General features: G+C 38.7%; 1 long non-coding RNA gene across 1 annotated transcript in view; it reads right to left on the reverse strand.

The window, feature by feature from the left end:
* The window catches only part of LOC126955473 (uncharacterized), a 128,280-nt gene that overhangs the window by 38,739 nt on the left and 62,625 nt on the right, over positions 1–26,916 (reverse strand). Inside the window, exons 3-5 of the long non-coding RNA XR_007725939.1 lie at positions 12,549–12,607; positions 11,331–11,619; positions 2,471–2,559 (exon numbers count right to left, since the gene is read on the reverse strand). This is a non-coding gene — a long non-coding RNA (uncharacterized LOC126955473). The remainder of the gene's footprint in view (positions 1–2,470; positions 2,560–11,330; positions 11,620–12,548; positions 12,608–26,916) is intronic.

The following is a 26,916-nucleotide window of genomic DNA, read 5'->3' on the forward strand; positions in this document are numbered from 1 at the left end:
GTATTTATTATTGCTAGAGACAGTTCCATGCATGATTTTAGGACAAACCAATACATTAGAAATGAAGGCAGTGTCAGATGACGGACCCTCTTGCTGGACACACACAGAAATTCTGCCCTAACGTCTACTTATTAGTGAGACATTGAAGGCTTTAAAAAGTCTACCATTATGATCAGTGTTGCGTGAAACTTACCTCAAATCTTTCTCTGATAGCAGTGGGACGGTGTGTATCAAAAGGCTAAGACCAGGTCGGAAAGCAGGAAGCAAAGTTGTAAACATCATCAGACATTCGGGAGCTGGTCAGAGGGTGTGCGCGTCTGAACTCAATGTCCACCCTCCCTTGCAGGCTGCAACAGTCTTAAAACGGTGCCAGTGGGTTCTCCAGAGCTACAGGTAAATGTGGTTTTGCCCTACACTCAAAACCCACTTGATATGTCTCCCTTTGTCTGTTAACTCATGTGTCATTTCTGTATCTCTGCTCAGACCTTTGAATAGCTGTTTGGCTGCACTGTGTTCTCCATCTTGCCTTTGCTCCGTAGATATCCCTTTGAATAATCTGTAGTTCTATGCGACCTCCAGGTAGTACCCTCTTACCCAATATCCCATTTCAGGAGGGAAACCTTATAGGTAATAGCATATAAAATTTTTTTTTAAAGAGAAGATCATTTCTTAAAAAGATACTAATGATTGGGGTATGAGGAGGTTGGTGAATGAAAAATGGTAATTTTTATAGGGAGGGTAGAGAAAGTAGTTACCTCCTGCAATTCTGCCCAGGACAACAGGATAAGAGATGGTATCACTCATTGAATTAGAAAATGCGTAAGAAAGAATTGGCCTCATATTTAAGGATCAGAAGTTAAGATTGAATTGCCTTTTGGTGATTCCCTAAAAGGCAGTTAAATACGTGAAACTCTAGAAACAGAATTGGGAGTAAAAAACATGTTAGCGGTAGTTGAACCCATAGCAATGGATGAAATCACTTAGATAAATCTCATGGAATAAGAAGAGGGGAAAGCCATATATAGAAATCAAACTGTGCAAGTGTGGGCAAAGGAAAGGGAGCGCAATAAAGTGTCTGACAAGCAGTGGTCAGAAACTCAGGAGTAGGAAAGCAATTACCATCATAAAAGCCAACCAAGAAGAGAGTCCTCAGAAGGAGGGAGTGACAAACAGCATCAAATGCAAACAGCATGTAAACTGCCACGTGTTCCTCAGAATAGGCCACTAGAAAGTTCCATCGGTGACACGGGAGAAAGGGCTTTCTGCAAAATCACTCAGCGAGGAAGCTGGATTAAACGAGAAATGATGGAAGGAGGTCTTGCAGGCTATTCTTTAGATTAGATTGCCCGCATTAGTAGGTTAAAAGGTTGAGGGGGAAAATGTTTATTGTTAAAAAATAAAAAAGATGTTGTTTCTATATTGAGTAGCATAATCTATCTATGAAGCAGAGACTGAAGATTTGGAAGAAAGTGAGTACCATGAGAGGGGCTATTCTCCAGGAAGTCCAGATGAGATACGCAGAGAACAGGGTTGGAAGTGACCCAAAGGCGAAGTGAAGGATGGCAGCTCCTCTCAGGCACAAGGAGTGATTTGGCGCTGATGAATGGAACGATGGTAGCCTCTTAAAGAAGAAGGATTTGATCTTTAGCAATATGGGGTAAAAGAAAAAATATTTTATCAGTCTTAAATAAAAAATAAGTTACAGTGATGAGAAGCATGTCATTAACAGACTTATTCATTTATTCAAGTCACATTGATTATCTACCACGTACTAGACACTACTATTTAGACATAACAGTTAAAATCTCACCTATAAAATTAATGAGAATAATGAAAAATAACATTTTAAGATAATAAGTCTTTTGTGTGATGAGTGTTAACAAAAAAGTAATATGAGAAATCAGATTTGATGACATATTTTTTATAATTTTTTTATTGAAAAATAAAAGTTGTATACATTTATCATGTACCACATGATGTTTTAAAATATACACACATTTTACAATGGCTGTATTGAACGAAAATAATTCCGATACTATCTCTTTCTTTCATATTGTTACCACAAGGAGGAGAGTTGGAGCTGAATGCTTGCTATTTGCACGGAACTCTGTGCGTCCGGTCCTCAAGTACAACATACAGTCATAGGCAGAGTGAGACATCTGAAATTGTAGAAATGTCTGAAATAGTTGCTGGCCCAAAACTACTCTGATGAGAGAACAGATGGGTGACAGCCTGGAGTTTCTATAAGCAGTTAGGAAAAATAGTCAATGTTAGCAAACAACATCCATAGTAACAAGCCTGAAATCGCCAAGAGAATATTTTTCATTACTGATGTGTAAACATTTGCCGAAGTTATGACGAGCAGAAGCTGCTTCTCCTAACCTTGTGGTGCCCACTCTGCTGAGTGTCTTTCCGAAAGCATTTCACTGAGCTCAGGGTACCCGTAAAACGTCTCGTCCAGGAGCCTTACTTTATCAAAGAGTATACGACACTTTATCTAATGGGGTGTGCTTCCAGGAAACGTGTCCCAAGTCGTACACGCTACTTCCTTTCAGGTTCCTGAGGGAGACAACAGAAGACAACAAAATATTAGTGGATTCATAAGAATTATCACAAAAGCCCCGAAAAACAAAAATTCATTTTGTTTACAAGGTAGGATTTGAGAACAGAAGAACAGTAAGTAATTATTCCTGTTTGTAATGATATTATGTGAATTCCCCTTTTACCGGTTTTCTACTGATACTGGAACAAAGTACTACAGACCTCGTGACACAAACCACCAGAAATGTGTTATCTTCCAGTACTGTAAGTCGGAAGCCCAGCAAGGATCTCCTGGGCTAACATAAATGAATTAGTTGGACTGTGTTACCTTCGAGGGGCTTTAGGGAGAGTCAATTTTCTTGCATTTTGTTTCTGAAGGCCAACAGTGATCCTTGGCTCAAGGCCCCTTTCCTCTATCTTTAAAGTCAGGACTGTTCTATCTCTCTGACCATTCTCACATCAGCACGTTTCCTTCTGACTCTGTACTCTGATTCCTTCTCATACCTTTAAGGACCCTCATGATTCCACTGGCAGGACCATCTCCCTATCTCAATGTCATTAAGTTTAATTACATCTGAAAGTCCCTTCTGTCATGTAGGGTAACATATGCACACGTTCTACGGAATACCCTGCCTACCACGGCCCCATTGCTTAATTAAAAAGTTGGTAACGGGTGAAATGGAAAACATACAAAAATAATTTAGTCAGTCTCAATTATTTTAACACGTATGTTAAATGTAGATTTTTATCACTGGCATCAAACCAAGCTGTATATTCTACATGGCCTTTCAATACTCTTCTACTCAAATAACAACTACAGAAGGTAAAAAGCATACAAAAAGATGGTGTAGGAAATGGTCAGTGCACAAGACCAGAAATTGCACACCTGTGTAGTGGTATTGGCTTTCTTATGTGCTGTGAAATCTCAGAAAAGTCATAATTTTAAAGGTCTTTTAAATATGGAAAGTGGGGGGTATTATGCATCATTATCAGCGTATACAAAGATACTTTATAAATATAATTTCTCACTCTGCCCACTCAAAACATTATAAAACTCACATGAGAAATCTGCATGTGAAAGTTCGTTGTAAATTGTAAAACACCATCTAATTATGAGGGATTTGTAAAAATCCCTTGTAAATGTTTTTGAAAGCTTTTCACATGTATTAATTATCATTGATTCAAAGAGAGTTATAATGTATGTAGGACAATTGTTATTATTCTCTTTTCAATTATACAGCAATTGAGACTGACAGGATGTTTGCTGTCCCCAGCCAAAATAGTAACAGATTTGAGATTCCAGTGCTCCCTCAACGGGATTCTTCACCTCACCTCCTGGGTGTGCGTTCCCACATCCGCTTGTAAAGTAAGGGATTAAGCACTCAGGAAAAAAGCACACAATATAATTTCAGCCATGCTTGAAAGCTTGGCCTCTAACAAAATGAAGATTTAAAGAATCATGAGAAGGAAAGGGACTGCCAATGTGAGCAGAGGAAACTCATCAAGAATGACTTGACAGGAAAGAAAAAATTTTAGTTGTAATTAATTTCAAAGATTTATAATCAGCCTATGGGTGGGCAGAGGAGTGGACCAGTAATCCTGACAATTTGAAGTTGGATGTAGTGTTTGCTTTGGTGTAGTGTTAGAAAAAATTGTGTAAAGTGTAGAATTATGCCAGTATAATGGTATCTGTTGTACAATGAAGAAAAATTCCCACATGTTGTCACAGAAGTATAAGATGCTCAATAATAATGAGTGACTAATTATCAGAGAAATGCAAATCAAAACTACAATGGTATATCACCTTACTCCCATTCAGATGAATACTACCAAAATAAATAAGTAAAATCACAAGTATTGACAAGAATATGGACAAATGGGGACTCTTGTGCACTGTGGGGGTTGTAAAATGGTTAAAATGGTGCAACAGCTGTGGCAAGTGAAGTATTGAGGATTTACCTAAAAAGATTCAGTTACTTCTTTTTTTTTTTTGAGACGGAGTCTTGCTCTATCGCCCAGGCTGGAGTGAGCAGCCTGATCTCGGCTCCCTGCAAGCTCCGCCTCGCGGGTTCCCGCCATTCTCCTGCCTCAGCCTCCCGAGTAGCTGGGGCCACAGGCGCCGCCACCGCGCCCGGCTAGTTTTTGTGTTTTTAGTAGAGATGGGGTTTCTCCATATTGGTCAGGCTGGTCTCGAACTCCCGACCTCAGGTGATCCTCCTGCCCCAGCCTCCCAAAGTGCTGGGATTGCAGACATGAGCCACCGCGCCTGGACTTTTTTTTTTTTTTTTTGAGATGGAGTCTCGCTCTGTGGCCCAGGCTGGAGTGCAGTGGCCGGATCTCGGCTCACTGCAAGCTCCGCCTCCCGGGTTCCCGCCATTCTCCTGCCTCAGCCTCCCGAGTAGCTGGGACTACAGGCGCCGCCACCTCGCCCGGCTAGTTTTTTGTATTTTTAGTAGAGACGGGGTTTCACCGTGTTAGCCAGGATGGTCTCGATCTCCTGACCTCGTGATCCGCCCGCCTCTGCCTCCCAAAGTGCTGGGATTACAGACGTGAGCCACCGCTCCTGGCCAAGACTCAGTTATTTCAATGTAATCATTTAAAATCGAATGGGGGGTGTATTTTAAGTAGACTCCCTATTTAAACTGAAGGGAGATAGTTGAAACTGGAAGAAACTGTAATATTGTTCATTGAAAATTCTAAATTATTCAGCTATCTGTTGAAACATTGGCTCAAAAGCTATAGTGGTTTTCGAAAAATTGAATATGATCTAGCAATCTCACTCCTGAATATATGCCCAAAACAATTAAAAACAGGGTCTTGAGGTATTTCACACCTATATTCATAGCTGTACTATTCACAACAGCCAAAAGGTAGAAGCAACCTGAACGTTCATCAGCAGATGAGTAGATAAACAAAATGTGATAAAGGCACACAGTGTGATATTATTCAACATCAAAAACGAAGTAAATTATTTCACATGCTATAACATAAATGAACCTTGAGGACTCTGTGCTAAATGAAATAAGTCACTTACAAAAAGGCAAATACTATATGATTCCACTTATATAAGGTATTTAAAGTAGCAAAATTTATTGAAACACAAGGTAGAATAGTGGTTACCAGGGTTTGGGGAAAGTTGAAAAGTGGGAATTGTTGTTCAATGACTATAAAGTTTTACTTTGGCAAGATTATTCACATGAATATACTTAACATTACTGAACTACACACTTTAAAAAGAGCTCAAATAGCCAAGGCAATCCTAAGCAAAAATGACAAAGCTGGAGGCATCACATTACCAGACTTTAAACTATACTACAAGGCTACAGTAACTAAAACAGCACAATACTGGTACAAAAACAGACACATAGACCAATAGAACCAAATAGATAATCCAGAAATAAGACCAGACACCTAAATCATCTGACCTTTGACAAATATGACAAAAACAAGCAATAGGGGAAAGAACTCTTATTCAATAAATAGTGCTGGGATGACTGGCTAGCCATATGCAGAACTGAAACTGGATTCCTTCTGTACAGCATACACAAAAATCAACTCAAAATGTATTAAAGTCTTAAATATAAAACCCAAAACTATAAAAACCCTGGGAAATAACCTAGGAAATATTATTCTGAACATAGGAAGTGGCAAAGATTTCATGACAAAGACACCAAAAGCAATTGCAACAAAGCACAAATTAACAAATGGGATGTAATTAAACTTAACGCCGGGCGCGGTGGCTCAAGCATGTAATCCCAGCACTTTGGGAGCCTGAGGTGGGCGGATCACGAGGTCAGGAGATCAAGACCATCCTGGCGAACACAGTGAAACCCTGTCTCTACTAAAAAATACAAAAAAATTAGCCGGGCGAGGTGGCGGCGCCTGTAGTCCCTGCTACTCGGGAGGCTGAGGCAGGAGAATGGCGGGAACCCGGGAGGTGGAGCTTGCAGTGAGCTGAGATCCGGCCACTGCGCTCCAGCCTGGGCAACAGAGCGAGACTCCGTCTCAAAAAAAAAAAAAAAAAAAAAGAAACTATCGGCTGGGTGTGGTGGGCTCACGCCTGTAATCCCAGCACCTTGGGAGGCCGAGGCAGGCAGATCACGAGGTCAGGAGATCGAGACCATCCTGGCCAACGCAGTGAAACCCCATCTCTACTAAAAATACAAAAATTAGCTGGGTGTGGTGGCACATGCCTGTAGTCCCAGTTACTTCGGAGGCTGAGGCAGGAGAGTGTCCAGAGTGACACTCCAGGCTGCTGTGTGGATGCAAGGACTCACTTTCCTCCTATTGCAGACATAGAAAGGGTCCTCCTCATAGACACAGCCACCAATCTGGAGAAGTAAAGGAGAGTGAGGCTGGGCACGGTGGCTCACACCTGTAATTTCAGCACTTTGGGAGGCCAAGGTGGGTCATGTCTCTATTAAAAATACCAAAAAATATTAGCCAGGTGTAGTGGCACATGCCTGTAATCCCAGCTACTCTGGAGGTTGAGGCACGAGAATCACTTAAACCCAAGAAGCAGAGGTTGCAGTGAGCCAAGGTCACATCATTGCACTCTAACTCCAGCCTGGGTGACAAAGTGAGACTCTGTCTCAAAAAAAAAAAAAAAAAAAAAAAAAGAGAGAGAAATGAGAGAAAAGTAGAATATTGAAGATTTATCTGAAAAGACTCAGTTGTTCCAAAACAATCCTTTAATATCTAATAGGGAGCTGTATTTATTTTAAATACACTCAGTATTTAAACTGAAAGGAGACAGTTGAAACTGAAATATTATTAACTGGAAATTCTAAATTATGCAGCTATCTGCTGAAACATTGGCAAGAGCAGGCCCATGGTTGAGAATAACAAAACTGTATCTTCTGTGGATACCTAAGTGGAGTGCATGTTAAATGAGTATTCTCTGTCTCAGTTTTGACTGAGGCCCCAGGATAGGAACCATCAATGCTACTCATATTGCAGAACCATCTGTGAATCCATCAAAGCAGACCTTGCCAAGGAGGTGGCTGGGAATAATTTGGGGACCCCTAAAAGACCACTTGCCTCCATTCTTTTAGAAATATTGGAGAGGAAATTAGAAAGTTTTTTTGTGGGGAAGATATCGGTATGCTGCTGTTCCACTACTGGGCCTCCAGGACTTTTCTGAGGGACAAAGGTGCCTGCTAGGGATTCACTTTACATCTGTGTCAGGAGATGATGGGTGTGTGTTAGTCTGTTTTATGCTGCTGTAACAAAGTACTACAGACCGGGTAAATTACGATGAACAGAAGTTTATGTGGTTCATGGTTCTGGAGGCTGGAAGTCTCAGTGCATGATGCTGGCATCTGACAGGAGCCTTCATGCTACATTATCTCATGATGGAAAGTGGAAAGGCAAGACAGGGCAAGAGCAAGAGGAGGCTGAGCTTGCTTTTATAACAAACCTACTTTCTTGATAATGAACCTGTCTCCACGATAATGACATTAGTCCATTTATGAGGGCTCTGCCCTCTTGAAGGTCCTATGTCTCAAAACTGTTGCACTGGCAAGTAAGTTTCCAACACATTCAGACCAAAGAAGAGTCCTCAGATCCACCCAGAGATGCCCACTGTGGAGTGGGCAGATACGTCTCATTTAACCCTTTGTTGTGACTTGCTGGCACCTGTTCCTAGAGCCCATGACCCTGACCATTTGACATGCATTTGAAGTCCTTACCAGTGGCATCCTCTTTATTGTGATTCTAGATGTGGCAGACAGGAAGAGACAGAAAGTGTGACAGTTAGGGGTTCATTTTAGATGTGCTACCCAGGAAGACTACCCAGAAGGACTTGTCAAGAAAAGGGTGAGTCAGCAGCTTCCTAGGAGCAGAGGGAGGAGACAGAAATGGTTGAGGTAAAGAGATACAACCCTGCATTTCTAGCACCATGACCAGAATGGAAGCAATACTTGATTTCCTGACTGTTCAAGGGCATATGCTCTATGTGACATGAGGGGCAAAAAGAAAGGGTTCAATTGTGAAAATTCAGTAGTCATTGGAGTTGAGCATCATGGCTTACTCGGCTCCTGGGAGGAGAGGTGTGCTCGCCTGCCAGGCTTGCATTGCACAACTAGCATTTCCTGGTCTCTCTGCCCACTAAGAAAGAGCTAGAAGAAGAAAGGAAAACTGCAGCATTAAGAAAGTGGAAACATTTACGGAAGCAGAGATTTTACTATGTCCCCCAAAGAAAAAATTGGTAGACTGAAAATAGCTGCCAATATCCGCCATGTGAATTAGCATGAACCACCCCAATTAAATAGAGAAATATTTCAATGGTGATTCCAAACATACATATTACATCGAATGTGTTCATATAAATTTTAAGTAGTCTGCTCTCCAGAAGGCACTAAGGGCTGCTTTGTACAGCACAAGAAATGGCCCTGAATGCCAAAAAGTTCTTTCAAAAACCACAAAACTACTTGATATACAGCTTATCTGAGAAAGATTCCCACAAGGTATAAACTGAATTCCTTAAACACGCTGCCAATAGACGAAGCAAAATAGTGGTTTAATAAATGCTGCATTCTTTTCTATAAAAGTATATCCAAAAGAAAAAAGTTGGAAATTAAAGATGTTATATTAAAATATGCCATTGTAAGTTGAAACATTTTTGCATTAAATTAAAGAAATTCTCATATTCAGAGAAAGAAGTATGTGAGATATTATCCATAAAGTGGCTGATATGGCATTTTGAATTTTAAAATTGGGTATAAAGAAAACAAGTTATTTTAACTTCAAAATGACTATTCTTAAAATTTAGCCCACCTTATACACAGAAGACTTGGAAATTTAGGGCCCATCAACAAAAATGGAAAAGTAGATTTATTCAATCAGTCCACTGGTTGCATTTGATTTTTTTACAAATATTTAAAAATCATTAAGAATTGAGGTCGTCTTTTAAAAAATCATTCCTACAAATGTGTGTAGAATTGTGATGCTATCATGCTACCTAACTTCAAACTATACTACAAGGCTACTGTAACCAAAACAGCATGGTACTGGTACGAAAACAAATATATAAACCAATGGAACAGAACAGAGGCCTCAGAAATAACACCACACATCTACAACCATCTGATCTTCGACAAACCTGACAAAAACAAGAAATGGGGAAGGATTCCCTATTTAATAAATGGTGCTGGGAAAACTGGGTAACATATGTAGAAAGCTGAAACTGGATCCCTTCCTTATACCTTATACAAAAATTAATTCAAGATGGATTAAAGACTTAAATGTAAGACCTAAAACTATAAAATCCCTAGAAGAAAACCTAGACAATACCATTCAGGACACAGGCATGGGCAAAGACTGAAACACCAAAAGCAATGGCAACAAAAGCCAAAATAGACAAACAGGATCAATTAAACTAAATGGCTTCTGCACAGCAAAAGAAACTACCATCAGAGTGAATAGGCAACCTACAGAATGGGAGAAAATTTTTGCAATCGGCCGGGCGCGGTGGCTCAAGCCTGTAATCCCAGCACTTTGGGAGGCCGAGGCGGGCGGATCACGAGGTCAGGAGATCGAGACCATCCTGTCTAACATGGTGAAACCCCATCTCTACTAAAAATACAAAAAACTAGCCAGGCGTGGTGGCGGGCGCCTGTAGTCCCAGCTACTCGGGAGGCTGAGGCAGGAGAATGGCATAAATCCGGGAGGCGGAGCTTGAGTGAGCTGAGATCCGGCCACTGCACTCCAGCCTGGGTGACAGAGCAAGACTCCGTCTCAAAAAAAAAAAAAAAAAAAAAAAAAAAAAAAAATTTTGCAATCTACCCATCTGACAAAGGAGTAATATCCAGAATCGACAAAGAACTTAAACAAATTTACAAGAAAAAAACAAAACCCCATCACAAAGTGGGCAAAGGATATGAACAGACAATTCTCAAAAGAAGAATTTATGCAGCCAACAGACACATGAAAAAATGCTCATCATCACTGGTCATTAGAGAAACGCAAATCAAAACCACAATGAGATACCATCTCACGCCAGTTAGAATGACAATCATTAAAAAGTCAGGAAACAACAGATGCTGGAGAGAATGTGGAAAAATAGGAACGCTTTTACACTGTTAGTGGGAGTGTAAATTAGTTCAACCACTGTAGAAGACAGTGTGGCGATTCTTCAAGGATCTACAACCAGAAATACCATTTGACTCAGCGATCCAATTACTGGGTATATATCCAAAGGATTATAAATCATGCTACTATAAAGACACATGCAAATGTATTCTATTCTGGCACTATTCACAATAGCAAAGATTTGGAACCAACCCAAATGTCCATCAAAGATAGACTGGATTAAGAAAATGTAGCACATATACACCATGGAATACTATGCAGCCATAAAAAAGGATGAGTTCATGTCCTTTGCAGGGAAATGGATGAAGCTGGAAAACATCATTCTGAGCAAACTATCGCAAGGACAGAAACCAAACACCACATGTTCTCACTAATAGGTGGGAATTGAACAATGAGAACACTTGGACACAGGGCAGGGAACATCACACGTGGGGGCCTGTCATGGGGTGGGGAGCTGAGGGAGGGAGAGCATTAGGAGAAATACCTAATGTAAATGACGAGTTGATGGGTGCAGCAAACCAACATGGCACATGTATACCTATGTAACAAACCTGCATGTTGTGCACATGTACACCTATGTAACAAACCTGCATGTTGTGCACATGTACCCTAGAAATTAAAGTGAAATAAAATGAAATAAATAAAATAAAAAGGAATTGTGATGCTAAAAGAACTTCCAGATGTAGTTCTGGACTTACGCTTCCATGCATGCCAGCACCGCATAACAAGAATTTCCATCTAGTGCAGATTTGTTTACAACAATGCTTTCTCGGGGACTGCATATGCGTTTGTCTTTTATGGACTTCCGGAATGCCAATGTGGACAGGCTCCTTCCAGGACTGTGAATGTGCAGGAGTCCACTGCCATGGGGACATCATTCAGATAACTATCCTGAGACTTACACGAATCATACCAGAGTCTCAGCAAATACTTAGCAGATACTCACTGTATCTATTGCCTTGATCATTTTGATGTCCCAAGGGTAACCTGACTGATTTTTCTGAAATACAATTCAACACTCACATCCTCTTCTGTCTCCAAAAATAAGGATAAAACTCTTGGCATGCAAAAGAAACAAATATTTAGAGGCCCTAAAGCAAGTCTGTAGCAAGCCTGAGTTCTGGAAAGTTAATATACAAAGCCCAAGATCAGTAGGGTACCGTGGTACAGACCAGCTGAGAGATTCCAGAGAGATTTCACAGCAGACCTTCAATACATAGAGAAACACACCGATGACCAAATTCTCCTCTATGAAGAGTTTTATCATTTATTACCTAGAAAGCAAGCTATGCATTTCCATAATAGCATAGTCCTCTGAGACTGGGATCACTGTGGAAGCATGTTGGATGAGATTCAAGTTCTCTGAACTGGGTGTGCATTGAAAGCTGTGGGACATTTCATTTAAAATTTAAAAAGCATAAAAGTATAATTTTATACTTTTAAGAACCATGGATTGGAAGAGTTACTTTCCTTCCACAGTAAGTTATCTTGGCTAAAGGAAGCCTTCAGTTGGCAGGACCCATGGTATCACAGATCCATTCCCTTTGGCGTAAATATCTAAAATGTTTCCACTACCCTTGGAAACCAAAAAATCTGTGAAGGCAGGATGGAGTGGAGAAGAGGAAAGAACTGAGGAGATTCTGCTATTATGTGGAGAAGAGGAAAGAACTGAGGAGATTCTGCTATTATTAGTTTTTAAATCTTGGTTGATTGCTTTCCTTGATTTTGTTTTGTTTTAAAGTAACTTCACAATAAGTAATAGAAGAAAAAGTATATAACTTAGGACAAAAGAAATAAAAACAATATTTAAAATAAAATTTTGATCAGAAGCAGATTTCTCCTCCTAGTACCAACCTATATTGCATATTTTCATATTTTAAACATGGAAAATAACTATATCGAATAATTATACTTACCAATAACTGTCTTGTGTCAAACAGAAAAAGATGTAAGTAAACTGCATTGTTCAGTGTTACTGTGAATAGTTAGAGAAAAATACTTTTAATAGAACAATGATTCCTAGTTTCATAATTTAAAAAAAATTGACAGTAGTCTTGAGCACTAAATAAACTTAAGTTTAAAGTATGACATTAGGTTCTAAGGCAAGTGAGATACCCCAATCTGCCTTTGTGAAGAGAATCTTTAAAGCATGTTTCTATGATTTTTCTTAATGTGACTGATAATATTTTAGAGAATAAACATAACTTAAGTAACTTCACTAAAAATTAAAAATTCATACAAAAGTTACCTTGTTCACATAATTTTTCATTCAAAAAATCTGATGAGTAAAAAACATAACTTTGCTCTTGAACTGCAATTTTTCCAAATATTTAAGCAACAACAATCAAGACTTTCATTTCATAAACTTGGAAACAAAATCAGCACACCCCAAATTGGTGATGAGAATACAACTTCTGTTATTTATTGCATAAGATTATACTCAGATATTGAGACACATGTAAAGTTCCACCTTAATGAACATAATGGATTAAGAGACACAGCATTCTTATGGCATAATGCACCAAATTTCATAATGTAAACCCAAATTATATTTCAGATTCTGTCTCTAATTAAAGTCACATGGGATAAGCAATTTACCACTCTTACTTACTTTAAAGAATTTATTATCTCTTCTTCAGCAACCCAATCCCAGAGTCACACTTTGGGTAATTTCATCACCTACTTTGCCTTGCCTCTTCTCAGTCTCCTTCTACCTTCCATATTTCCATTTGTTCTCCATGAATCCACTAAGTCCTCCAACCTCTTGCCTCCCTCCATTTTCTCCTAAGCTGTCAAGCCCATTGCGTTCCCTTGTTTCTGCACTCAGCCAGGACCAACACACTACATATTATTTCATCCAAGCACACCCAAGAACCCTCGATATCCTTAGTCCTTGCCTATACTACTTCTGAAAATTTCCAGTCCTGGAGCCAGTAAAGTGTATTACAAATGGAGAGTCTTCTGATTCACTTAGGCCAGGTTTATATTTGCCTCACCATTCAGCAGAGTACTTTTCTGCCACGATTCTCATTGATTCCCCATAGAGTGGTGACAATACTGTATCGATTGCAAGGGGGCAGAAATGAACCATGTGAGCTTGTGCCCACATTCTCCAGTGTCGGATATGACAGCTGCTTAATCAAGAATAGCACTTTTCTACTTCTTTTTAAAATTCTCAGGCTGGGCGCGGAGGCTGACACCTGAAATTCCAGCACTTTGGGGGGCAGAGGCGGTGGATCATGGGATCAGGAATTCAAGACCAGCCTGGCCAAGATAGTGAAACCCCATCTCTACTAAAAATACAAAAAAATTAGCCAGGCGTGGTGGTGGGCGCCTGTAGTCCCAGCTCCTCAGGAGGCTGAGGCAGAGAATTGCTTGAACCCGGGAGGTAGAGGTTGCAGTGAGCCGAGATTGCGCCACTGCATTCCAGCCTGGGTGACAGAGCAAAACTCTGTCTCAAACAAACAAACAAAAATTCTCCAAACCCGAAGCACAAGAGGAGCAAGGCACACACCCTACAGCTAACAGCGCTATGACAAAGGCATTGTTTCCAGAGCTGCATTCTTGACACTGTGCACGGAAGAGGATGTTTATTTGATTAGTTACCATCTTTTCTGAATGTCTTCAGCTATCTTATCAAAGCTTTTCCTTCTCTAGTCTCTTACCCTCTGTCAGCGTTCTGTAAGTCTCAGCAGGTGTGTTTGACATATATTTTATAAAGATGACCAGGACAACCTTCAAAGCATCATAATATCTTCCTGTAACCAGCCCTAGCCATTGATGAATCCTACAACCTTCCACTGCTGGTGTCTTCTGAAGCTGCAGGAAAGGGTCCATGTTAAGGAATCTGTGTTTATTGAGAAATATATTTCTTTCTCTTATAATGATTGTCATTCTCCCTATTTTTTATATCAAAATAGTTGAATGTATGTAATATTAGGAGTTAGGAATTTTCCATCTGAAGTTTAGATGTTGTTTGGATAGCTCTACAGTATTTGCAGGGTCCATGGTAGGAATGAATACAGCCCAGCAGAAGGGCCTACATTTACATGCGTGAGGTTTATATTTGTGCATTGAAAACACAGAACACTATGTACATTTCTGGTTTGTAAAATACCATTTTCAAACACATAAGTACATTGAAACTTAAGGTATAATTTTGATGATAGCCAAAACATTTGAGTGTTTGGTTCTCTTACGTGCGTGCATCATTACATACCAAATGAACACGTTATGCAGAGCGGGAACTGCAAATACAGCCTGGGGGCTGCCCACGGTCTTCCGACATGCTACCTTCTGTTATTCTACTCATTTCACAACTCTAGACTCTAATGACTCTCTAAATGCCCTTTTGAGGGATGATTGATCAAAATGAAAATGGCAGCCCCCATTCCCAGCTGCATGGGATGATACAAGCACGTACGGCCAGAATAACAGGGCTAGGAGGAAGAGTTCTGTGCTGCCTTTTGGAATTTGACCCTATTTGAACTTTACTCATGCTTTACATACCATGGGCTTCTCCACTATTGAAAAGGAAGAAAAGAATGCTGAGTAATGACTTCATGTGGAAAAACAGAAAAGCAGACACTTCTTGGGTCTGCATTGCCACCCGGCACCTGATTTCTTCTCTGATCATTGAGAAGCTTGGCATGTAACAGTACACAAGCAGCAGATAAGCTGTAATAATACATGAGGCAAGTAGAGCCAATTAACCAGCACATACTCTGTGTTTCTGCTACTGTGGCCACATGCTGGGTTATCATCTAATCACAGAAGGATCAAGGCCACCACCATTAAGTAAGTACATCTCTAAGGTCATTTTGGAAGCCAATTCAAATATCTATTTATGGAGATAACCTGTCATAAATGGTGTGATTATATTTCTGCTTGAAGTCTGTACAAATTGTAATAATCTAAATATATTTATAGCTTCCTGAAAGAATAAAATACTATTATATATATCCTGTCTCTGATATCTCCTATGTAGACAAAAAGTTAAAATAGGTGAGAGAACTGACTTTAAAATAACGTAGGAATCACTGTGAAAAATATCTGACAAATACAAGGACATCTAGGCCAAACTGAAGAAGTACAAAGAGCAAAAACCTTACCTTTTAGACACTGAACATGGCACCAATGTCCCTGAGACCTCCAGGGACCTGAGAGCCCAGAGAAGAATATCCTAATTAGAAGAGAGATTTAGGGGTGTCATGATGCCATGGGAGAAGTGGAGAACATTGCTCTGGAGTACTCCATTCTGAGAGAGAAAGAGAAAGAGGAGGTATCGGATTTAAGGGAGACTCCGCAGGTTATTATAATTCTTTACCTCAACACAAATCCCAATTCAGAGGTCAAGCACAGAGAAGAAAAATTGCAAAATTGAAAAGAGAACAAAAACTGCAGTCAGCTTTGCATTGACCAGAAAAAACTGAGCTGAAAAAAAAAAAAGGCTGTGGATTGAAGAGCTTCTCTGAGAGACATGCTGACATTTTGTCTGAGGGCGATATGCACAAACCGAAGGAGGCTGTAGCAATCTGCAGAGAGACCTGTCCCTGGAAAACCGACCCAAGTCACTGTGCCCATCACTGACAGACTGGATGAAGAAAATGTGGCACATGTACACCACAGAATACTATGCAGCCATCAAAAAGGATGAGTTCATGTCCTTTGAAGGGACATGGATGAAGCTGGAAACCATCATTCTCAGCAAACTAATACAAGAACAGAAAACCACACACCACATGTTCTCACTCATAAGTGGGAGTTGAACAAGGAGACACATGGACACAGAGAGGGGAACATCCCACACTGGGGCCTGTCAGAAGGTGGGGGGCTAGGGGAGGGACAGCATTAGGAGAAATACCTAATGTAGATGATGGGTTGATGGGTGCAGCAAACCACCATGGTACGTGTATACCTATTTTGTAACAAATCTGCACGTTTTGCACATGTATCCCAGAACTTAAAGTATAATAAAAGAAAGAAAAAATAGACCCAGATCATTCCTACGTCCCACTGAAGTATCTATATATTAAAAAATAAAACTTTTTTTTTTTTTTCCGAGACAGGCTCTTGCTCTGTCACCCAGGCTGGAGTGCAGTGGTGCAGTCTCCGCTCACTGCAACCTCCACCTCCCGGGTTCAAACAATTCCTCTGCCTCAGCCTCCTGAGTAGCTGGGATTACAGGTACGCACCATTACACCTGGCTAGTTTTTGTTTTTTGTAGAGACAGGGTTTCACCATGTTGGCCAGGTGGTCTTGAACTCCTGACCTCAGGTGCTCCCAAACTGCTGGGATTACAGGCATGAGCCACCACGTCTGGTGAAGAAACAAAACATTTTTAAAGAGATAGAGTAAATATGTACAACATATATTAACAACAGAACTAATTTCGTGATAAATTAAAATTTCCTGAAAGTAAGGAAAAAATGGTTATTTAATTATAAATCTGGTCAGAAGAAAAAATCAGGCAAGACATATAAAGGTAGTACAAGGGGGCCAGACGCGGTGGCTCACATCTGCAATCCCAGCACTTTGGGAAGCTGAGGCGGGCAGATCATTTGAAGTCAGGTGTTCAAAACTATCCTGGCCAACACGGTGAGACCCCATCTCTACTATAAAAAAAATACAAAAATTAGCCAGGCATGGTGATGCTCGCCCATAATCCAGCCTACTCGGGAGGCTGAGGCAGGAGAATCACTTGAGGCCCGGAGATGGACGTTGCAGTGAGCAGAGTTTGCACCACTGCACTCCAGCCTGGGTAACAAAGCGAGACTCCATCTCAAAAAAGGAAAAAAAAAAAAAAAAAATGTAGTGTAAGGATGGGCACAGTGGCTCATGCCCGATTCCCAGCACTTTGGGAAGCTGAGGCAGGATGATCACTTGAGCCCAAGAGTTCGAGACCAGTCTGGTGTTCTCTAAAACAAACAAACAAACACACGATTAGCTGGGTGTGGCGGCTCATACCTGTAGTCCCAGCTACTCAGGAGGCTGAGGTGGAAGGGTAGCTTGAGCCCAGGAGTTCCAGACTGGTTGCAGTGAGCTATGATCATGCCATCGCACTCTAACCTGGGCAACAGAGTGAGACCCTGTTTCAAAAAAAAAGGTGGTAGTATATGAGAAGATGATCCCCATTCAGAAAGTGAGATACGTTCAGTAGTCGTGTATGAGAGGATGGTAATCCTCATTCATAAACTGAGATCCATTCATTTAAACATTCATGAAGCTTATTGAAGTAAGCCATTTGGCAAAGAATCCCGCTGCGTGACCATGTTAAACAGGTTGTGGGACCATGGGCACTTTGCTCTTCTACTGATATTACCATGTGGGGATGGAAACTGAAACAGTTTTGGAGAATCGACTTTGGAGACAAGTTGGTTATCTTTTATCCAGGATTTCACTCCTAATAGAAGCTGGAGCTACCCTTGCAAAGAGATTTGTTATTAAAAATTATGGTACATTTTTGCATTTGTGTAATAATATAATATATTGTCACCAAAAACTAATTAGGCAAGTATATATGTAATATATACGTAATACTTGTGAGAGTATAGATATGTGAGATATTTGAGATACTGTTTAACTTAAAAAGTAACTGTCAGAGTGTGCATAGAATAGTTCATTCATGACAAATTTTATATTGCTATATATAATATACTTTTTATGTATAGAAAATAACTGGAAGTCCGGGCAAGAAACTGTTTCCTCTGAGAACTGGAATAAGAGTAAAAGGGGACATTTGTTTTTCACTTAATCTTTCTCTATTCTGTTCCAAAAATATTTCTTACCAGCATACAAAACCCTCAGAAGAAAAACACATTTTTGGAAATATTTGATGTACTTAAGATAATTTTAGGAAGACACCCTTAAATATTACTATCTTTCAGTTTTAGAATTTTTGTCTGAAGTCAAACTTTGAGAAAATAAAACACATTAATGTTGAAGTTGGTTGTCTCTACTTAGACATATAGATGCATATGAACTAGTTAACTTATGTAAGTGATGAAAGTAATAAATTTGATATTTAGATAAACTTTTTTCTCTTAAAGAAAAATATATTTTGCCGTGACAAAATATTTAACAATAAACTTTTATTTCTAATAATCTTCTGTGAATCTGCAGCCATTGCAAGCCTGTTTTTATGGTAATAATATCCAAACAAACAAACCAAAAAATATAGAGCAGGACCAGGATTTGAAACTTAGCACACTAATGATGAAAGTCTATTAAACTATAAAATCCCAGAGAAAAATGATACTATATTAAAACATGGTACTGTATAAAAATTTGTATTTATTTTACTTTAAAAGGGAAAACATGTTAAACCAATTGATTTGCTAGGGGCACTGGACTCTTGCTTTCTTCTGTTCCAGATAGGTTATTTTAGAAACCCCTTTTACAAGTGACATTATTTCTTCATTACTTTAGAAATCATGGCAAGAAGAGTTTTTGTTTTGTTTTTCTTTCATTTCTTTTACTTTTTTAAAACCACCTTCATTGTGACTAGGTGTGACATGAATCAAAGAGGAGTCGTGCTGAATGAAACTCCTGGCACGGGCCTCTGGATTTTACAAAAAACGTAATAAATAATAATCCTACTTCTCACTGGTAGCACTTACCATATGATGAAATACACTACATTATTCCAAACAGCAGAAAGTCTAAGTGTCTGCATCTGCTGAATAATGAAATTGAGAAAGATACATTAAGAAATACAAAACAAGTGATGACATTTAAAACATATTTTTATTTAGTTCACATATATCTATTACCCTCACCAGTTTTGTTTTTTTTTTGGTTTTTTTTTGAGACAGAGTCTTGCTCTGTCGCCCAGGCTGGGGTGCAGTGGCCGGATCTCAGCTCACTGCAAGCTCCGCCTCCCGGGTTTAGACCATTCTCCTGCCTCAGCCTCCCCAGTAGCTGGGACTACAGGCGCCGCCACCACGCCCGGCTAGTTTTTTGTATTTTTAGTAGAGACGGGGTTTCACTGTGTTAGCCAGGATGGTCTGATCTCCTGACCTCATAATCCGCCTGCCTCAGCCTCCCAAAGTGCTGGGATTACAGGCATGAGCCACCATGCCTGGCCCTCACCAGTCTTAATAATTATTATTCCACAAAATGAGTAAGTTGAGGTTTTGAGCATGTCTGATGTTACACAACTAACAAATAGCAGGACTGGGTCTGTCTGACCCCAAGCCATCTTAATCACAGGGCCACATTCATGGAGGTGAAGCCTTGGTCTACAAACCAGTAAAATTCCACCTTAGTTAATAGGAAAACAAGAACTCAAAAATGCTTGTATATATTCTGATTATATGCCAATTAAAGTTACTTTTTTTTCTTAAAGATCTTTTCTCTTTATCTAATGGGTGATCAATTTTTATCTCCCATGTCCCATATTGGTATGTTATTTACTATGCCTTATACTTTTTTCAGAATAAATGATGCTTAAATGTCCAAATTTTGGTATGTTTTGCAAATAATGCAAATTTAAGTATGAATTAGAGAAAAATGCTTTAATCATATTTATAACTAAACCAAACTTTTAATTAATTACATTTAAATTTCCAGGATTTTTTAAAATTTAACAAGTCCATATAATTCTGGACTAATTATGCTAGCTGATTACCAAAATCTACACTGCTATTAACATGCCTATGCTAATTTTTTTAAAAGTTCATCCACATGGACTATCACATAACATTCTTCTTGAAATAATCCATTGTTGCTTCTTCCTTTAAAGAAACTGGATAAATTCATTGCAACAAAACATTTCTATATAATCTGAGTAATAGTTGACACCAAACCGTGTCAAATATGTACAGAAGTGAAAGGGGTATTTAAGTGTGATTTTCCTAAAAAGTAGATATCTAAGTCTGTACAAATAAAATGAATATTTCAAAGACTTACTTATTTGCTTCCAGGCATCAGAATTAATTACCACAGTCCATTTTATGAAGAGTAAGAGTTAACACCTTTCTTGATGTATAAAAGCAATTCAGTGTGAATAAAGTACCCAGTGTATACAGAACATTGACACTTGAGCCAGACAGAAGTGACCAGCATGATTTCCAAATGATCATTTTTATTAGATAACTGAAGTATTATTAAAGAGAGTTCGAGTCTTTGAAGTGTGTCTGCCAAACCAGAAGCCCTGCCCCTTTAATCTGCATTTAATTATATTTTCTTAATGGCCCCTTGGTCTGCTCTTTCTCATAATTAAATAATTTTATTAGTTGTAATGCATCATGAATCTAAGCGTAATTCTGGATGTGAAAGTATCACTAAGAGGTATCTCAGCTTCATTCTTTTCCAGGTTGACTCAACATAATTTTAGCAGTTGTGTTTGTTTTCAAAATACATCCTGAATACATTTTTATAACTTCTGGAATTGCATATTTGTCTTTATTTTCTATTCCTACTTTACTAAGCACACCTTTAGATAAAAAAAAAATCATGGCAATTTCTTCTGCAGCATCCTCACAGTCACCCTATATTCCATTACAGTGGGCCTCTCTATTGCTGTCTAATGAGTATAACTTATCACACTCTCTATTTGGTTTTGATTTTGGAAATTTCTGCACGGTGAAAGTTCTTGTATTTGGGTTTGCTTATTTGAAATCACCAAATATTCACTTAAAATAATAAAAGTCAAAGTATGTTTTATGAGTATTCAGAATGATGGAATATACTTGATAATTTGGACTAATCTTACGGAGTAAATTTGTCTTTGGCATAATGATCTCAAGATTTTCCTTTACAGTTAGTGCTGTCTTAAAAAATAACACTCTATAACAAAATAAGATTAATCAAAATTAATACAAATTGGCCTCAACTTATTAAACTGAACATTTTACTGTTAAGTAAATTATACTTCAATGTTAAATTCATCCATTCTTCCACCCACCCATCCATCCACCCATCCCAAGTCTTCTTCACTGGAGACCAGTCTTTGATCACAAGCCATCTGGGAATTCCACTCAACCCTGCCTCTGCGTGTTGGACAGTGTACACTACTGGTGGCAAGTTACTAGCATCTGGGGAGTCTGCTGTTGGCTGTGTAAGCTTTATTCTACTCAAGGGAAACCCCTCTTTCCTCTTGGCCACACACGTCCCCAAGTAAAGGCAGCCTCTGCATCTGGAGTCAGGTTGGGTGTAGTTCAAGGGAGGGGAGGATCTTCTATTGGCTGCATTTTCATAGACTTTTTTCTTTTCTTCAAGGGCCTCTATGAAAATTCGTATGTGAGAACTGCATGCACCTTAAAACCTGGGACTCAGTCACAACACCTTATAAACCAGTTGGCCTCATTGGTATGTTTCTTGTTTTCTGTCTTTCCTAGTCAAAATTGTTCTTTTTTATAGAAACAATATACCTTCTTAATTTCTAGCTTCATGCTAGATTTCTCTATCTGTCTTATTGAGCATGGGGTATATAAGAGCACTTAATGATCAAAAATATAAGTTAAATAAAAGATAATGCAGGTTTTCAGATGAGAAAACTAAGAGTCAAGTACTAGAAGTGCATATATATAACTAGAGTAGCATTTAGAGAGAAAAAATACTAATTGACCTGATATTATAAATGTATTTTTACACTTTTCAAAGTGTGCACACACCACACTTATGCACATAAAATTTAACCGACATTTGCATATGTGCCAAATGTTACATGCTTCATAAATATTAACTCATTTAATCCTCATGATAAACTACAACACAGATACTATTATTAGGCAGCTTTACAGATGGAAGTGTGCAGAGATTTGCCTATGGTTATGAAAACAGTAAGTGATTTGAACTACTATGTCATACTGAGTATCATGATCTAGAAAAAGGAAGCTCACAACATAGGCCATATAAATATTATCATCTCCATTGGGGAAATGTAGAAATCCAGGCAGGGAGCATTTAAACGTTTGGCTCAAGGGTACTTGAATAGATTGGAGCTAATCCAGGAACCCATAATGAAGGTTAGTTCTGATTTCTGTCCAATTTCTTTTCCCAGTATGTTATATTGCCAAAGATTCTGCAGTTTTGATAATCACGCCAAGCAAATATGAGTTTGTTAAATTATTTCTCCAAGATATAATTTATTGATATTAAATTTTAGCATTAGAATAAATGTTTATGAAAACACAATCAGGATTCAAAATAAAAAAACTTAATTTAGTACATAAATGATATGAACAAAATGCATGAAGTACCAAGCTTCAAATGCAGTATTTCAGATCAATAGTTTATACCATTTTAATTCAACAAATGTCTGTTGAATGCTTAATATACTCATGGGCTATAGAATAAAACTAAAAAACAGAGGAAATATAATCCCTGACTTAAAGTTACGAATCATCAGACAAGCACATAGAATTCTATCATTTTTTTTTAATCTTGGGAAGGAAAATGATTTTGAAGACACTCAGCAACAGGTATGGTTTAATATAGGGCTTGGATTATTTTTTTCCTTTCCTAGTTGTACCGTATAAATAACAATGAAATTGACGTAAGAAAATATGGTGTTGAATCACAATATATGATCTTAATCAAATCCTGTAATCTCTTTTATATTCAGATCATCCATTGTTAAAATATGATTCATAACACTTACCTCAAAAGTTAGGAAAATAAAATACTATATAAAGGATTGTGTAAACCATAGCATACTGTGGAAACTAAATTTGATCATCTACGGGAAATTAATATTTATATTTAAAGCATAGAGACCTATTTGTAGTCAATTACACCTTGCTATTACCTGAGGAAAACGCAAAGGAAGATTCATTGCAGTGTACCTGTGGAGAGTCACAGGCCATGCCGGGAGACCGTAAATACACAACCTCAATTACTCGTCATCATACCTCTACAAATGGTCATCGCATAATATGAGGAAGCTGAGTGTCAACGTGACTCTATGACATCTCTGAGGCCATAGCATTAAAACATAGCAGAACTTAGGTCTCATTTCAAACTTAGGTCTTTCTAGCTTGAAAAGCTCTTTTCCATACCTCCATGCCGTCTCAGCAATTTGTGTTGGCTGAATTTCTTAAGACGTGTTAATATTTTAAGTGTGATAAAATATACCTATATAAAAGTTACATAAGTTATCTGAGGTCAGGAGTTTGAGAACAGCCTGGGCAAAATGATGAAACCTCATCTCTACTAAAAATACAAAAATTAGCCGGACATGGTGGCAGGTGCCTGTAGTCCCAGCTACTCAGGAGGCTGAGGCAGGAGAATCGCTTGCACCTAGGATGCAGAGGTTGTAGTGAGCTAAGATCGCACCACCGCACTACAGTCTAGTCTAGGCGACAAAGCGAGACTCTGTTTCAAAAAAAAAAACACAAAAAAACAAAGTTATAAGCTGGGCGCAGTGCCTCACGCCTATAATCCCAGCACTTTGGAGGCTGAGGCGGGCAGATCATGAGATCAGGAGTTCAAGATCAGCCTGGCCAACATGGTAAAACCCCGTCTTGAACTAAAAGTACAAAAATTCGCCGGGCATGGTGGCATATGCCACTCGGGAAGCTGAGGCAGGAGAATCTCTTGACCCAGGAGGTGGGGGTTGTAGTGAGCCAAGATGACATCACTTCACTCCAGCCTGGGTGACAGAGACTCCATCTCAAAAAAAAATAATAAAGTTATATACGTTATCTTCCTAACCATTTTTAAAAGTACAGTTCAGTGAACATTACATTGTTGTGCAACCATCATCAATATCCATCTCCAGAACCCTTTCAATTTTGTAAAACTGAAACTCTAACCATTAAACTTAAGAACCCACCATTGCCTCTCCACCAGCTGCTGACAACCCCATTCTATTTTCTGTCTCTATGAATGTGACTACTCTAAGTACACTGTGTAAGCGGGATAATTAGCCAAACACCAGGAGTTCAGTCTAGGTTCTTCTACTGGCTGCACAGAAAGCCAAGAACTGAGACGATGAGTATTGCTAAAGACGAAGGCTTTAATAGGGTGCTGCGGCCAAGGAGATGGGAGCTCAGTCTCAAATCCCTCTCTGACCAACTGAAACTAGGAGTTTATATAGCAGGGAAGGAATGTAACAATGTGTAAGCAACAATGTGTAAAGAAACAGGAACTAGTGAGGGGCAAGGAAGTGATCATGATGAATGAGGGGTCTGGCATCTCATTGTCTGGATGTGGTAACTGGGTGAGTTTCAGTTCTTTTTTTTGAGACCGAATCTGGCTCTGTCGCCCAGGCTGGAGTGCAGTGGTGCGATCTGGGCTTACTGCAAGCTCTGCCTCCCGGGTTTACGCCATTCTCCCGCCTCAGCCTCCCATGTAGCTGGGACTACAGGCACCGCCACCTCGTCCGGCTATTTTTTTTGTTTTTGTTTTTTTTGTATTTTTTACTAGAGATGGGGTTTCACCCAGTTAGCCAGGATGGTCTCGATCTCCTGACCTCGTGATCCGCACGTCTCAGCCTCCCAAAGTGCTGGCATTACAGGCTTGAGCCACCGCACCCGGCCGAGTTTCAGTTCTTTAATACTTTTTTTTTTGAGAGGCCTGAAGGTCATTTCTTGAAGAAGGAACTCAGAAAAAACAAATACAAGTTTCAAACTTTATTTGTTTGAAAACAAATTTCTATGTTCATCGAAAAATTTAAAAAAATATATGGGACTACTGGGTCTGTTTCAGAATCATACGGTATTTATCCTTTTATGACTGGCTTATTTCACTTACCATAATGACCTACACTTGTAGCATGCATCAGAATTTCCTTCCATTTTAAGGCTGAAAAATATTTTATTGCAAGTAAATGTCATATTTTGTTTATTCCTCCAGCAACGAACACTTGGCTTACTTCCACCTTTTGACTATTGTTAGTAATGCTGCTTATGAACATAGGTGCAAAAATATCTGCATGAATGCTTCTTTTTAATTATTTTTGATATATACCCAGGAGTGAAATCACTGAATCATATGGTAATTCTATTTTTAATTTTTTGAGTAACCACCGTACTGTTTTCCATAGTGGCTGCACCATTTTATCTCCCACCAAAAATGCAAAAGTTTTCCAGTTTATGCACATCCTTGCCAATGCTTATTTTCTGATTTTTTTTAATAGTAGCAATCCTAATGGGTATAAAGTGGTATCTTAGTGTTTTGCAAGTCACGGTTTTGACTCGCATTTCTCTAACAAATAGTGATATCAAGCATCTCTCCATGTGCTAATTAGCTATGTGTGTATCTTCTTTGTAAAAATGTCTATTCAAGGCTTTTGTCGATCGTTTAATTGGGTTGTGTGTTGTGTGTATGTTTTAAGAGTTCTTTATATATTCTTAATATTAACTCTAATCAGTTATATTATTTGCAAATGTTTCCCATTTTGTGGGTTGCCTTTTCACTCCGCTGATTATAGCCTGTTCTGCACAGAAGTTTTTAACTTTGGTGTAGTCCAATTTACTTTTCTCTGTTAATTATGCTTTTATTGTCATACCAAAAAAAATCATTGCCAAATCCAGTGTCACGAAGCTTTCCCCTTATATTTTTGTTTAAGAGTTTTATAGTGTTATCTCTTATGGGTTAGGTCTTTGATCCATTTTTAGTTAATTTTTTGTATATGGTCTATGGTAATGGTCCAACTTAACTTTTGCATGTGATTACCTTATTTACTCAGGACCAGTGGTTGAAAAGACTGCCCTTTCCCTATTGAATGTTCTTGGCACCCTTGTTGAAATCATTTGACCATGTATGTCAAAGTTTATTTCTAGGCTCTCTATTCCATTTCATTGGTCTATATTCCTGTCTTTATGAGAATAACCACTGTTTTGATTACTGTAGCTTTGCAGTGAGTTTTTAAATCAAGAAGTATGAGACCTCTAAACTTTGTTTTTCTATTTCAAGATGATTTTGGCTATTATAGATTCCTTTAATTTCCATTTGAATTTAACAATGAATTTTTCCATGTCTGCAAAACAGGTTTGAGATTTTGATAGGGATTGCATTGAATCTGTAGATCATTTTGGGGAAGACTAACATCTTAACAACATAACTGTTCTAAGTCATGAATATTGATGTCTTTCCACTTATGTATATCTTTCTTTTATAGTTTTCAGTGTACAAGTCTTTTGCCTCAGTGGTTAAGTTTGTTCTTAAGTATTTTATTCTTTTTAATGCTATTGTAAATTGAATTGTTCTTAATTTCCTTTGAGTTACTCATCATTAATATATATAAATGCAATTGATTTTTGTGTGTTGATTTTGGATTCTGCAACTTTGCTGAATTCATTTTTATGTAACAGTTATGGTTTTCTACACATAAGATTA

This window comes from Macaca thibetana, chromosome 5 (assembly GCF_024542745.1).
Source record: "Macaca thibetana thibetana isolate TM-01 chromosome 5, ASM2454274v1, whole genome shotgun sequence".
NCBI lineage: Eukaryota > Metazoa > Chordata > Mammalia > Primates > Cercopithecidae > Macaca > Macaca thibetana.